Source organism: Schistocerca gregaria, chromosome 5 (genome assembly GCF_023897955.1).
Source record: "Schistocerca gregaria isolate iqSchGreg1 chromosome 5, iqSchGreg1.2, whole genome shotgun sequence".
Classification (NCBI taxonomy): domain Eukaryota; kingdom Metazoa; phylum Arthropoda; class Insecta; order Orthoptera; family Acrididae; genus Schistocerca; species Schistocerca gregaria.
The window spans coordinates 668,703,538-668,720,449 of record NC_064924.1 but is presented as its reverse complement, the minus strand read 5'-3'; the positions used below and the strand labels follow the sequence as shown (position 1 = coordinate 668,720,449).

General features: G+C 41.2%; 1 protein-coding gene across 1 annotated transcript in view; it reads left to right on the top strand.

Annotated features, from left to right (window-relative positions):
* Positions 1-16,912, top strand: part of LOC126272088 (facilitated trehalose transporter Tret1-like) — a 241,368-nt gene that overhangs the window by 27,186 nt on the left and 197,270 nt on the right. The gene's annotated exons all lie outside the window — the stretch shown is intronic.

Genomic DNA, 16,912 nt, shown 5'->3' with positions numbered 1-16,912 from the left:
AGGTAGGAAGTCCCGGTCGGGGCACACATTTTTCAACTGTCCCCGTTGATATTTATCAGTGCCTGTAAGCAACGAAAGGTCTAGATTTCATTATAACTTGATCTCTCAGACACGTCCGTCTTCTTCCAGAATCAATGTAGAAGTGTCCAGAATCGCTCTCCTGAGTGCTCCATTCGAAAAGTCTCTGCTTGATCCAGTAGTGTTCTGCCACTGCCTACTTCTCCACTGGCTGAAGGCCATCCCCACCAAAATACTTCGTTCTTATCTTCTACAGACATGACTGACTCAACTTGACCGCTTTCTTGAGCTAAACTATAACAATATTTAATTAAAGAACTGTTATAAACATCCCATGACACACCATCCACAATAAATTTATAGATATAGGTTTGTTCATAAATAAATAAGCTAGTCTACTTGGGGTAGAGCGCTCATGTTGAAATGCCAAAATATTTTTAAACAATTTTTTATGTCTGCCTTATAGAAGAGTGTTTTGGCACTGTTTCCAACGGTCGTGTCAGCTAACACAAGCAGTTAACCGCTTTCAAATTATACTGGTCTTTTATATCGACTGTAACGATATTTAAATAACGTTGTTGGCAAAATAGTAACATATTCCTTAAATAACTACACAAGTATGATCTATTCATGTTATATGATAAGATATGAGGTATTCGGGCTGCTTTCAGTTGTGGTGTTATTGTGGATGATACGATGTTCTAACAAACATTTGCAAAATGGAAAAGATATAAATATATAAATATATATACAGTTGAAAAATTTGTGCCCCGACCGGGACTCGAACCCGGGACTTCCTACCTAAATGGCAGATGCTCTGTCCGATAAATATATAAATATATAATAAATCAATAAATAAATCTGACAGAGATTAGTGACTTTCAGGAATGATAGCTGTAGTGTAATGGTATCACCTGCGAAATCACTTGTTGAAATTACATGAGGTGTTTAAATTACATGAGGCGTTTAAAAGTTGTTAATTGTAAAGTTCATAGTCAAAATATTTAATCAATGGAAAATACTAACTTCTGCAGTTTTTAAGTTATTGAAAATATTACTGTTTAATTGCACGTGCCTCATTTTTCAAATATCGTAGATATGTTCAGGTTTGTTCTGTTATATGACTCTGATTTATTACAGAACTTCTAAGGGCTGCAAGTAGCCATATTCCAGACTGCCTTATACTCCATCTTTTGTGGCGCGTCATCTCTCCTTCGGTTACGCGAGTCGTACCGCAAACATTTTCCCTGTCTACCCGTTTCTGGCCACGCTGCCAGCCTTTGCACCTGGCCAAGGCAGTACCGGCCACCTCGCCGGACCGTCCGCAGAGCGCCATCAGCCCTCGGACTGATTACTAGTGTTTCCGCTGCGCGGAAGAATTCATCTGCTACCTATTCTAGGCGACCGAATAACCCGTCTTCAGTCACGTAACATTACAGAGTTTAAAACACAGTATGGAATGTAAGCACACAAGCTAAAAAAAAAGTGTTCGTGGGAGGTAGTCATGTTGACCATTTACTGGGATGCCTAAGGTCGTAGTTTGTGATTATTTGGAAGATCAGCAAACAATAAACACTGCCTACTACTCAGACATGTTGATGAACAAGATAAAGCCAGCAATGAGAAAAAAATCATGGATCTCAAAGAAAAGAGGTTATGCTCTCCTCACACCACTCAGATGACCCAGAAAACCATTGGAAAAAATGGTTGAAATGGCTCTGAGCACTACGCGAGTTTACTTCTGAGGTCATCAGTCGCCTACAACTTAGAACTAATTAAACCTAACTAAGTTAAGGACATCGCACACATCCATGCCCTAGGCAGGATTCGAACCTGCGACCGTAGCGGTCGCTCGGCTCCAGACTGTAGCGCCTAGAACCGCACGGCCACTCCGGACGGCATTGGAAAAACTGGTTGGGAGATACTACCTCACCTTCTCTACAGTACAGATTTGGCTCCCTCTGATTTTCATTTGTCTGGTCCACTGATGGAGGCATTACGTGGAAAATTTTCACTAACAATGATAAGGTCATAGAAATTGTGGAGAAGTGTCTTAGACAACAAAAAAAAGAATTATTTGCATCAGATACAAAAAAGCAGTTCATTGTTGGATCGATATATTAATATTGGTATAAAAAATAGTTCACCGTTGGGAGGATATGTTAATATGGTGAGGATTGTGTTGAGAAGAAATAAAGTCTCATTTTGTAAAAAAAAAAAAAAAAAAATTACCTCAATGTCTCTTTAATTATTGAATGTCCCTCAGAAATGAGGTCAGTTTTGCCATTTGATAATCTAGACAAATCGGCTAAAAACTATTCACTGTCAGGCTAAGACTGTGCAAAATCGCCTTTAGCAATGATGGCTACTCAGTTCGGCGAGGGAGAGGACCCACAAATTTCTTCACATATCTACATCCAGCTGAAGCCGCTCATTGACGGCTAGCTGTCCTATAGCTACACAGTTTCGGGGAATTTTCGTTGGTACGTTTCACCCGCTGTTTGCAGAGTCACACATTTTCTGGTGATATAGCGATCCATTCAAGGTGTCACTGGGTGTCTTAGCGCACGCCAAATCAGTCAGTACTGTATGTCTGAAGCTCTGTGAACACGGCTGTTAACGTCTTGGATGAAGAGAGTATCCACAGCATACGTATCCTGAAGATGTAGGAGAAAGGGCAGCACTTGCTCACTGTTGTTGACATAAACATCGTGGCTCACGTTCAGTGCAAGCTGAATGAGTGAGGCCAACTCACTGTACTGAAAACAGCGCCAAAACATCACAGAACCACTCCAGACTGAAGCATACCTTCCACACACTGCGAGTCAAAGGCCTCTTTGGGCGGTCGGTGGCCTCGACGCCTGGCATCATGTGAAAAGAAGCGAAATCGCGACTCCTCGGACCACTCTACACTCCTCCACTTGTATGGCCAGTTGCACAACTGCAGTTTTATATGGCGCTGTGAGAAGTAGCCAGCCGGCCGAAGTTGGCCGAGCGGCTCTAGGCGCTTCAGTCTGGAACCGCGCGACCGCTACGGCCGCACGTTCGAATCCTGCCTCGGACATGGGTGTGCGTGGTGTCCTTAGGTTACTTAGGTTTAAGTAGTTCTAAGTTCTAGGCGACTGATGACCACAAAAGTTAAGTCCCATAGTGCTCAGAGCCATTTGAACCAATTTTTTTAATTTTTTTTTTTTTAATTTTGTGAAATAGCCTTTTCCGGGGTACTTGACTCCAACTCTAGTGACGCTGCATCATCTGACAGTACCAATTCCTGTTGGATTTGAAACCGACAGTCATTGACAAGAACGGATCTCGTCTCTGGATCTACTGGGCTGGTGTGTAAGTTCACAGCGTTTTTCAGTAAGTTTAATGCACAACAGATACACATAAAAGACACTTTAGTCATCAGTAATACGTTTTCCTTCCGTGTTTACAAGAATGTGCCAACGCTGGGGGTAACTTTTCCATCACACCCTGTAGATATCACGTGGTTTTGAAGCGAAGAACTCGTCGAGCCATATTTGGAGCGCATTTTCGTCGGGAAAATAAGTTCTTTGAAAGTTGTTCGATAGACGGCGGAAAAGGTGAAAGTCTGACGGCGCAAGATCAGGTGAATAAAGTGGGTGCGGAATGGTTTTCCTACCCAACCATTGTATAGTCCTTTGTCAGTCCAACATATTGCGGTCTGGCGTTATCGTGGAGTAGCTCCACTTGACGCAGTATTCTTGGTCGTTGTTCTTGAATTGCGCCTGCGACACGTCTCGGTTGTTGGCAACAGATGTCAGGATTACACCTCGGGGAAGCAATTAGTACCACGCCACACCGTCGCTGTTGCACCAGATATGTAATATTATGTTTTGTGGATGCTTGCAGGTCTTCGTACGTGGAATTGCAGCTCTGTTTGCGCTCAACCGTTCCTTTCTTTTCCTTGTGTTAGCATAAAGACACCATTTCTCGTCACCAATAATGCGCAGGATAGGAATGGTCGGTGTTGTTCACGAGCGAATTGATGACGAGCGAATGGAGATGCACATCCGACCACCCACTGAGTTTTGTGATTTTGGCTTAGAGCATGTGGTGCCCAAACATGCGATTTTTGAACCTTTTCTACTACAGTCGAATTTCGCACGGAGGTGGAATGATCACAGTTCATCACATTTGTCAATTCTCGAGCACACTGACGTGGATCAGTGTGGATTTACGCGTTTACACGATCTTCATCAATCCCCGAAGGTCGTCCTGAAGGTTGAGAGTCACTTATGTCAGAACGATACTCCACAAAGTGAGAAAGCCATTTTCCGTTCTCTGTCCAACGGCATTATCCCCATAAACGGCGAAAATGTTTCTCGGTGCTTCCGCTGCTGTAATCCCTATATTTACCTCAAACAGAAGAATATTACGTAAATGTTCCAGTTTGTCCTCTTGGCACTTTGCTTTCTGACGCCCACAACTCCACTCACTATCTCCAAATGCCAAAACGATGATGTGTAAACTCAAATAGCAATAGTGAACCGCAGATAAAAAATGACAATCGATACATAAACTGATAGTAACTGGAATATCAACATTCAAAACATAAACGCTACGAACTTATGCACCAACCTAATATTTACTCACGCTGTTCTTAAGACTTTTTAAATGGCAGTGAGTAGCATCCCATTCCTTGTAGACAATCCACGTTGATACACGAACAAATCGGACAACTCTATTCTTGGCGTGGTCATGTGCACGCCGAAGACGATAGCACAGACAAAGATATGTTACTCTGTGACGATAGGTTGCGAGGGGTAGCTGCGCGGTTTAGGGCGTCTTGTCACGGTTCGCGTGGCTCCCCCCCCCCCCCCCCCCCCTTTCGGAGGTTCGAGTCCTCCCTCGGTCATGGGTGTGTGTGTGTGTTGTCCTTAGCCTAAGTTAGTTTAAGTTAGATTAGCTAGTGCGTAAGCCTAGGCACCGATGACCTCAGCACTTTGGTCCCATAGTCCTTACTACAAATTTCCAATTTCCAAAGACGATAGTTCCTCTGTGCCAATCTGGTACGTCTCAGCGCCGACCCATGTTACTGGTTAATTCCGTTTAACCTACTGGCAGGTCCAGTCCACTTCGCTGCTACGACTGAGGTCATCATTGGAGTGTCATACGACCATTTGGTACCAGCCGTCCACTATCTACAGCGTTCCGAAGTGACATCTGTGCTCTTTTGTCTTCTGAGCTTATTTTCCTCCTCGATGCAGAGATACGCGCAGGAGCAAAGCAGTGCATTAAGATCGAGGGAGTTAGAACAGCCTAAGACAGTGGACTCATATTTTGGAGAAGTGGTGTTCAAATTCCCGTCAGGCCATACTAATCTAACTTTTGCATGCGTTCACTATTCTACTGATTTTGGATTGATTCTTCAGAGAGACCACAACCGATTCCTCCCCAGCTCCATGAAATGCTGCCTGGAATTTATTGTGCTCGATCTAGATACGGTTCTGGGATGGAACTGCGCCGCTACCATAAACAAATTTGAACTATTATTGGTTCTCTTCAGCCTACCAATATATAAAAAGAAGAGACAGAGACTTATTAGTTAATTGAGAGATTTTACAGATTCATTCTCTTTCCTTCTGGTGAAGATGGACACAGGGTGGCTCAGACTAGTTACGGAATTGTGTAATGCTTGTGTGAGTGTTTCCTGCGACACACGGAAAATAAAAGAACGTAATCAGTCTGACGCATAAGCTCCATGGATAGCTTAGCATTTATTCCGAAAGAAGACTTTACGCCGACTTAGATGTGAGTGCCATGTGTAATACAAAACATATCCAGGTGACAGTGGAGCTCGCTCGGGCAAGCCTGATGTGATATTCTACCAGGCTGTGACAATCAGCGTTCTTATTTCTGACATCATTGAAATCGGAACGATCAAACTTTATCATTTTTTAAATGTCTGCAGTTGTTTTCCCAGTCACTGAAACCAAGTATATTTTTTTTTTTATTAACACAAGGTCCGCCCCACCTTCTGAATATTTAAAAAGACGAATACGAAACAGCAGTGCCTGTGTTACTGAGGAGTACGATGTGATGCTTTGATGCATGTCCGCAGAAACACTGCATCGTACTTCTTAACAACACATGCGCTGTTATTTCTCCGATACCAGGCCCTCGACGGTCAATAAATATTTCCTTTCTACTTGGTCAAGGGATGGATCTCATCTAAAAAAAACAAAATTGCAAATCTAGCCATCAAACCAGTACATATATAATCGATTTTTGCTGACGCCAAGGACACTCACACTCCGGTCGCCGTGTTTTCTTTTATGACAGATGTGTCCTCTATCGCGAAATGTTTCCAGACATCTGCGAACCGATGTTGGCGGAGGAGTAGGAGATCCCGCTTGTCGTGTAAAGTCCCTTAAACAGCAACACTTTCTCTACGCCTATGTCGAATCACACACCAGCTACGATCGGCCTACATTCCACGTTCGACGAGAACATGGTACACATTTCCGGTTAAATATAACATTCATGTGCGTCTACACCACAAGATTTCTTCTTTGACAGTGTAATAAGACCATGAACTCTAGAAAATCAGTTGCGTAGCTTTTCTGTACGATATCTGCTGACATAAGACGCGTTATTCACATTTAATCCGCATGTCGAAGAATGGCAGATAACGTGACGTATTACGGTATTTAGAAGCACTTTGCTGGAAGAAATCCCTGTGCAACAAGTTTGATAACAATTTTTTATTATGTGAAGGTAAGTTGATATCTCACTACAGTGTTGGTTTATATAAATGCAGAACTTCGTTGCATGAAACGAAAGCAAAAGAGCGCGACGGCTAGGCACCAGAGATTTTATAGTGACACTTTAACTGACAGTGCGTACGCGAGAGCACCGGATGTGAGTCATATGACTTGACAACAACTGAAGAAGATTAGGACGAAAGCCAGGAGAAACGTGAGTACTTCACCTAGTTGGATTACCGACAATATTCATTGATTATTCTCACTGTAGTCATTAACTCAAACACTAAATGATACCTAGGACGTACAATCTGATGGCGATGTTGGCGTCTATATTATTCGTTATATCGTCAAAAAGTAAAGCACTATCACTCAATTTAAAGCAGACACTGTCAACATCGAGCATTCATAGCGGCTTTTTGTATAGCTAATCCATGACGTATATCAAGAAGTTTGAAATCACTGAAAATTCAGAATGAAATCAAAAATACACAAAGTTAAAAGATTAAAAATTCCACTATGTAACACGAGGGTCGTCCACAAAGTAAGTTACGTTTCTGTTTCTATTCGCGCCAGCTCTATGATCGCAGTTCCGAGCATGCACGGCGGTTACTCTGACTCAAGAAGACAAGTACACCATTTTCAGATCGCTACTGCCGACGTGTGCTTTTTAGTGCTTCTTTATAAAGCCAGCCGTAATTTAAAATGCCGCCGCTTGTGAAATCAGATCTGTGACTCGTTTTCTAAATGCAAAGAAAGTTAAACCAAAGGAAATTCATCGGCAAATATGCTATGAGTGATTCAATGGTTAGAAGATGGGTGAGACTATTCAATGAAGGACGTGACCAAGTGCACAATGAACAACGAAGTCGACGTCCGTCTGTGGTTACTGCTCAACACGTACACACAATTGAAGAGAAGATTAAGCACAATCGTAGATTTACACTTAGTGCCCTTGCTACGAAAGTTCCGCAAATCTCACGACCACTAACTCATGAAATTGTTACTGAAAAACCGAAATTTCGAAAACTTTGCTCACGTTGGGTACCCAAAAGTCTTACTGAAAAACACAAAAAACAACGGATGGGCAGTGCACTTCAGTTTTTGACACGCTACAATGAAGAAGGCGATGGTTTTCTTTCTCGGATAGTCACGGGGGATGAAACTTGGATATCGTACGAAACCCCTGAAACAAAAAGGCAATCAATGGAATGGAGGCAAACCTCATCCCCAACGAAGGTTAAGCAGATGTTGACACCTCGAAAAGTCATGTGCACCGTTTTTTGGCACACAAAAGGCATTTTGCTGATTGATTTCTTACCACGAGGCCAAACAATCAATGCACATGGTTACTGTGAGACCATTAAGAAATTGCGCCGCACAGTACAGAACAAGCGCCGAGGATTACTGTCAAGGGGTGTTATTCTTTTCCACAATAATGCCATAACTCACACGGCGAATGTGGCCAAACAACTCTTACGGCAATTTCACTGGCACGCGTTTGATCATCCTCCGTTGAGCCCGGACCTCGCTCCTAGCGACTTTCATCTTTTCTTACACCTAAAATCTGTCCTTGGTGGTCAACATTTCAACGACGGTGACGAGCTGAAAGAACATGTTACCACATGGTTGCATACATCGGCGGCAACCTTCTGTGAAAAAGGCGTACAAAAACTTGTGCCACGCTATGACAAGTGCCTACAAAATTTCGGAAGCTATGTAGAAAAGTAATTTAACAGTTGTAGATTTTTGTACAATAAATATTTTGTCTGTATTTGTATACGTTTGTTTTATATAACCAAACGGAACTTACGTTGTAGACATACCTCGTATAAAAATGCAACAATCATTTTGTGGGAACACTGTTCAGCGAGTCAATATCCCGGACGATCGATCTGGTTGAGATGCAAAAGACTCTTTGATCAACATCGGCCAGATGACTTGAATGTGTTCGGATGCCTATGTATGTATTCTCTTACCTGTAATAAACATTGTTCTGCTGTGCATTAGGACCGTATGGTTATTCGTTGTAATAACTCCCTGCATCATGTTCTAACGTCATTTTTTAATCTCTTTAGTAGAACACAAAATTCTACAACACAACATGAGCAATGAGCAGCAAAGTCATTCCTTGCCTTGCCTAATAATCAGCAATTCTTTACTCAAGCTGATTGAGTCGCAATAGTAAACGTCAAAACATCATGCAAGGAATGACTTTGCTGCTCATTGCTCATTGACAGGTCTGCGAATGTTTCTCTTATATAAACTTAAAACGCCATATCTACGTGCAGTAATCCCTCCTGAATATCCGATGATGGATAAGTTCCGAAACAAAGCTTACATGCAATAAAGTCGTTCCTTGCCTGACGTTTGACCCTTACCAAAGTGACCCACTCAGCCTGAATGCAAACCTACTGATTTTTTTCATTTGAAGTTTGGAATCGGACAACAAATAGTAAAAGAAATATTTTTTCCGGTGATATAATGACAGGTTTACAGTTTTTGAAGTTTTTCCTTTGGTTGTACTGTGAAACCCTTCTTTTTGTCAAATTCTGTGATTGTAGGCAAACGGGGAGTACCATGTAGGTTTTGACGAGCCAGTTTGCGAGTGTTAAAAGATGTGACATAAGTGGTCCTATCTGTTGACTGCATTGAGTCAGAAGCTTCGATTTTTTACACCGCCAAGGGGCCATAGACCTCAGTATGTGACAAATTTCAACTTGATACGTCTGTCTCTTTCGGAGAAAAGGGTTTTTTTAAAAGTCGGGCAATAAAGCGGTCCTATGAGAATTTCGTTTTTCCGATTGAGGCAGGGGACCACAAAAAACCTCTGGGAGGGTACCGATTGTATCCCCTACTGATTACATCCAACCTACAAGTAGTCCGTCCACAGCAGAACTGTCAGCATCACTGTTTTGCTAGTTCATGTCATCCATTTCCAAAGCAAATATTAAAACTGTAAACGTACTGCATAGCTTTATAATCATTTATCGGACATCATTACACGGACTGCTTGCACAGCCACACATGTCGACAGCATGTGATTCTCCGAAAGAAGCCGGTTTAGACGTCACATTGGTCTACACCAGTAATCATAAAGAGAAGGGGCAAACACAGGGCTGTCTCATAGTTTGATGATATAACCATCAACGGCAAATGTTTTTACTAGTGACGATTATTAACAGTAGTAGCAAACAACTATCGGGTAAAGACCATGATGGCAGCACTTCCAGTCACTTGATCTTCTAGATGTCCCAGGACCACCAGGGTGGGACGTGAGTCAAGCAATAACAAGTAACATTGATGGCGCTTGTCCGCACACTAAAAAATGATATTAAGCACTATGTATTTATTTAAATATCAGCTTAGATGCCTATAAAAATATTTGAGATGCAGCTCCCAAACCCGAAAATCATATGTATGAGTGTGATGATGCTGCCCTAGGATAGTGAAAATTTATTGATGACTTTGACATTGTTTTGAGTAGTACTAAGACGTGCATTATGATTAAATAATACTCATTATCTAGACTTGAGTCCTCGGACTAGTGCTCTCTGTAGTAGTACTAAACGGTTCAGACTACACAATTTCACTAACATCACGAGTCTAGTTTCCACGTTAAATATTAAAAATTATAAACAGATAGATAATATTTTTCACTAGACCCCCGCACAGGTCAACAACAGTGTGGTCGATGATTCGTACAACACATCTAGGTAAAGGTTGACGATGGCTGCATTTTGTATTATATCCGCTAAGTGCAGATGCAGTTAGATACTTCTTTAGTTTTACGTGTGTGCTGCAACGCGGATACCCAGATAGAATGGATCTGATTTCTTTCCGTATGCATGGCGTCATACTAATGGAGGAATTCACTTTAAAAACATCCACACCACTTTACAGTAAGAGAGTAATTGCTTATATTTTTAAATTATAATAACGTACGATAGTAAAATCGTAAACAGAGGCCGGGCACAGAAGATGTCAGGCAGGCAGATGTAGCTATGTGGGTGAGCCTGGGGCTTTAGCTGCGACTAACCTACTCACAGCGATGTAGCGAGGAGACACGAAGCAGTACCAGCGCTGACGGCATCTTAAACCAGCCATCACCAATGTGCGTTCACTCTCCACCAAAACTGTCAATGTTATATGAGGCGAAAGCACTAAATTTCCCACAAATGATACCGCTGGAGAGATAAAAGGTTAAATGTAGAACAAATAGATTTAAAAACTAGACAAACGCCAACAGTAGTATTAGGAGCTGATCTAAGTCATGTAGGTAAGAATTGTACTACCCCCCTTGTCCACAGAGCCCCTTTTTATCATGTCAGCAAAATTTTCATAACTTCATCTGTAGCAACACCACTATGCAATCACAGTGTTTCATTTCTTTCGGTTCTGAAATCATACCACTTTAAACTGCGTCCAAACATTTCCACAATTCCAGATATATATGAATTGCTATTAGCAAGTATTGGCTGGAGAATGCCACAGCATCCAGAATAAAATAACATTACCATTTCTTCACACACACGACTAGTCTCTCTGGAATGCCGTATCGTCCCACTTTTAAGGGATATTTGGTGTCATTCTCTCTGTCATATCTGTTCGTTACATTTGCTCTCGACAGATAACCCCACATGTATAATGGTTTTGTTTTTTATAAATATATCTGTGACGCTGTATCTATCCCTCCCACAAATCAATAAAAAAATCTGTATATGTTTTCCACTGGGTCTACGACGAGCTCTCTCTCTCTCTCTCTCTCTCTCTCTCTCTCTCTCTCTCTCAACCTTTAGAGTAGATGTCAGTCAATCTAGTCAATCTGGAGGCAGATGGCGCTGTGATTCTAGTAGATCACACATCCTTTTAGCTTTCTGATAAAGTATCCAAGAGATCTCTCCAGGCACTTTCATTACCGATTATGTCACATGTCGACTACACGCTAAGTATAAAAGCAGATACTCTGTGTGACCATATCATATCCGGATCTTGTACCGAATTTTTGGCATTTTCCACATTTTTTCCGTATTTACCCCTTTTTTTCTTATTCCGTCAGCAAATGTACAACTGTATGTATGCTCTTATTGCTTTCATAATCAGATGTGACTTGCTGTTTTTTATACCATCCAACTTCGATACAGAGTTCCAACCTAGACAGGTTATCGAGTTACTCCTCCAAATGTTAACACTAAGTGCCAAAACAGATGCTAAAACATACGCATGCATGTATATGGATTGCTGTGGGGGTATTGTGATGACGTTATTATGTTGCAAACATACATAACACAGTTAAATTATTTCGTTGGTTGACTTTCGACATGGGTCCACACTCTCTCCCTCGACAAATGCCAGAGGTATCACCAGTGGTGGCGGCGGGGGCAGCAGCAGCACCAGCGTCCTGGAATGTGGCTTCTGAAAGGTTGATCCGCCTGCATTGGATGCGGGATATTGCTAATGGTGGATCCACAACACAGTATGTCCAGGATCATTATTATTGTTATTGGGTGTGGCTCCAGTATGTGCTATGTCTGAGAATATTCTTCAGGGAGAATCCACCTGGGCAAAAGCTGGGATAACAGTTGGATGGATTCATCTACAGAATAAAGAATAATGTTCTGTATGGATCCACCTATATCTAATCCAAGGTATCGCCTGAAAGGCGGATATGTCAATTTTATATCCAGGAATATTATTCATGGCAGGTCCACCTATGCAAAGCCCGGAGTTATGCTTGGGATCGATCTAGCTACAGAGAAATTTTCGAGGGTTATGTTCAGTATGGATCCACCGACGTATGATCTAGAGTGGCATCTCTCTACATTAGGTCTGATGTCACTGCCGCCCCGTCCACCTCTGTAGCTGTCACACCTACTGCCGCCGTTGTCGCCATTACTGCTGCCACTCCAACGATGCCTCTGTTGCTAGAGGAGCGAGGGAATGTCGACTCCCACTGGAAGCCAACACACGAATTAGTGCAACTCTGCCATGTGTCTTCCCAAAAAAAAAAAAAAAAAAAAATAAAAAAAAAATAAAAATGGTTCAAATGGCTCTGAGCACTATGGGACTCAACTGCTGTGGTCATTAGTCCCCTAGAATTTAGAACTACTTAAATCTAACTAACCTAAGGACATCACACATATCCATGCCCGAGTCAGGATTCGAACCTGCGACCGTAGCAGTCGCACGGTTCCGGACTGCGCGCCTAGAACCGCGAGACCACCGCGGCCGGCTGTCTTTACAAGAGAACGATTTCAACATTCCATCCCCACAGCAATCCATGTATGAGCATATGTGTGGTTTAAAGTTTGTTTTGGCATTTAGTGTTGACAGTCAGTCTGAAAGTGGTGTTCAGGTGAAACAATAGACACATATACTATCATGTCAATAAGTGTACTTGTTGCTCACAGTTTTGGCAGTCTTGTATGAAGTAGTTGATACCACTCGGCACCATTTTGTGTAATTAGTTACCGCTAATAACAAGGTGTGTGTTTGAGAATGGGCGAGTCATCGGTGTAGCAATAAATTGCATATTCATGCAACTGAGATGGAGAAAATAAAAATGTATCAAATTTTCCTCAGTATTATACGTTGTGGACCTACCACTCTGAAGCAGAATGCCTCTAATCACCTCTCTGAATATATCTAACAGTCTGTCCACGACAGGTGGGTGTTGACTGGACGTCGATGTGGAGCAGCTCTCTAACGCTTAAGGTGTCCTCTGACGCTAGTCACTATTTCGTATTTCCGTTTTATTTCCTCTGCTTAAGAGAGAGAATGTAGTCCCCTACAGTGCGCCAGCTCTGTTTGGCCTAGACTATACTCACATGTTTCTGTATAGAAACTATACTTGCATTGTGGGAATAGCATTTTTGTACTTTACCACATCGTATTATTTATATTGAAGAATTTAAAGGGACAGTCCAGCAACTGGTCTCACAGCCGAAGGGATCTTCGGCCATGATACTGCGAATTTTGTTATAAGAGTAGCCTGAGCAAGACTGTTTTTTAATTCAGTTGGCTATTACTGTAGCTCTCTGGGTGAGCATCAGAATTTGCTATCGCTATGTAGCTGTTGGGATGACGAGCTGAGGAAAACTTAGTAGATCCAGGAGCTAAAGTAAGAGAGTACGCAACTGAAAATTGATTGTTACTTGATGGAAATTTTATTGGCGAGATATCCTCATAGGTAATCTGGGAACATCTTTCTTTTGAAGACATCCAAACTTTTCTTTAGGGAATAATACATTAGTTTGTGTGAAGAGTTACTGGTTGGTCTTAAAAATTAAATGAACAAGTTATACACGAAATGAAAAACTTTTCGGAATAACTAGTAAAACGATTAGTGGAAGTAGAGACTGAGTGCGGTGGCAGAGTAGTTAAAGCACGGGCCTTGTATTCGAGAGAACGCCATTTCAATTCAGCATCTGGCCATCTTGAGCTAGGTTTTCCAGGGTTTGCCTACATCGCTTAACATAAATGTTGGGATGGTTCAACTGAAGAATACACGGACGGTTTACTCCCTTATCAGTTCCCAGTTCAAGCTGGTACTCCATCGCCAACCCATTAGTGTCCGAATGATTTTTTGTCAGTTTTTTGCAGTTATTACTTTTACATTGAAAAAAGAAGCGTTTAAAGTGAGAGAGCAATTTTACCTTTCTAATTTTAATATTATATACAGTACTATATATGTAATGTTAAACACTACTGACAGCAAAACATACATTTATATAAAAAGGTTACATATTTCTGTGCTGAAAGAAACAGATTAAACGTGACTACAAATTACAAATAGGAAACAAACATAACAAATTATTTGGTATAATAAAGCAGCAAAATACTCAGCACGCAATACCACGTCACATTTACTATTGCGTATGCCCCTGATGTCCTGCTGTTTAGTCCAACACATCGTCTTCTTTTGACTTTCTGTATTTTCAAAATCGTGTGGTTCATTCCCTTAAACTGAAGCTCATTAGCTAGAGTACTAGAGTGCGGGGTTCGTCCAAGTCCCTTCAGTGGCGCCGCATACCTTCTCAAGTATACAAGCACTAATGTATCAAAAATTTTCCAGTTTTGCTTTAGCGTAGCCAGGGATTGTGTACAGCTAAATCCAATAACCAACTGAAATAAACCCTGTATGATCTCCATTTACAGTGCCGTGCACAGATTTACATTTAAAGCTGCTCAATCAGTTCCATCCTTATGTTTGATGTATCCTGTAAGGATGTAGGATTGAGGAACTTCAAGTGTTTCCTTAACCACTGAGGATATCTTTTAGCATTAGTTACTGGGTTGATGCCAGTTGCATTTGATTCTGCAGAAACAGAGGTTTTTTTGTGCGGAAGAATCAGTAGCACCTCTTTCACCTTCCTCCCTTTACTTATGCTTTGGAGGAGGACAATTTTGGAGGATAAAATTTTCTCTATATCCAAGTGACCCAAAATCTTGTTCAAGAATAAAAACAAGATCAAAAAGCATAATGGACCAATGCATTAAAATTAATAAAATGCTCTCATTTGTGCTTAGCTTTAAATTTATGTAAATTAGCATGTGTCCCTGTGATTCAAACATCGCTGAATAAATTTTAATAAATTACAAGTGATTCTTGATTAATTAAGGAACTGTTTACTTTTTTTGAATCAGTATGAAAAATTATTTCATTGTGATACTTACTTTAAGCTCATGTTATGATGAGACTCAGGCTACAGAATATGTCTGAATTCAGTTGCTAATTGTTTTTATTAATGTGCTTCTTCTCGCAACTACCAACACAGAAATGAAAGAGAAGTTGTTCAACAATCATTAAACAAGCGTAACAAAATTATAGAAGCTCATTATTGTCCAAAAATTGGTAAAAGTCGGATCTGTCACTTGCAACATTAATGAAAAGCTGGCCACTAATGGGTTAATGACCTATTCATAGACAGACCATTAAATGCTGATCTACTTTCCGTCGATGGAAGAGAAGACAAACAAAACTACATTATTTGGTAACATATTTAGTACGACAAAAGAACTGCACGCTTTGGTAGGAAGCAGGTATAAAGGTATAGTGAAATTTGTCTTACCAGAGGGAATGTAACGGATTCGGAATTTCGTCTCTCTGTATGTTTCAGCAAATGGCGCGCTTGTGCAACTTAACACTAATATTGAGTCGAAAAAATATGCCCGTTTATGTGAAAGTATTGCAGCTGACTTGTGGCTAGTTTCACGTAGTAGATGCTGACATAAAAGCTGTACGATGGCAGACACAATAGAAGAACAAGCTACAATAAACATGGCCAATACAGGTCTGCGAAATAGCCGTGTAACTTACGGTTTGAACGATAGCAAGAACATCATTGGCGTATCGCAATCCTTACGTGAAGTATAATCTACAGACCTGAAATCAGCTCATAAGAAAGGGGCATAAAGTTCTACACAAACTGCCTTGGGGCGATTTCGTCAGCGTTCTACTGGTTAACAGTCTTCGACTTGAAACTACCAGAAGTCTCGAAACGATCGGTCGTGACATCAGCAGACCATAACTTCCAGAGGTTGGCGGCTGCACCTGAAATTTGATTGCGATAGGCCGTTGTTGAAGGGGAAGACAGCACGCTGTGATGTGAGGCGAGATGGACTGGTTTAACACCGAATTATGTGTTGCAACACTAAAAATTGGGGAAATTCACTTACAATATTTTTATTTAAACTCGAAAAACGTTAAAGGCACTGTCTCAGTAGATCCCGAGTTACAAATAAAGGGAGAAATCAAAAACTATGTTACGACCTGAGCCGGGATCGTGTTGTCATCAGGAGGTCGACCTTTCAGAAAAGACTTCCTAACACTTAAATTTAAACTCGATGTTAACAAATTTCTCTTCTTCGAAAGAGCTTTTCTTACCATTGCCAGATTACATTTTATATTCTCTCTGCTTCAGCGATCATTCGTTATTTTCTTGCCCAAATAACAAAACTCATCAAGTATTTTAAATATCTCGCTTCGTAATCTAGCTCCTTCAGCATCACCCGTTATAATTCGACTACGTTCCATTATCTTTATTTTGCTTTTGCTGATGTTCATCTTATATCCTCCTTTCGATGCTCTGTCCATCCCGCCCAACTGCTCTTCCAAGTCTTTCGCTGTCTTTGAAAGAAGTGAAATGTCATCGGCAAATCTCAAA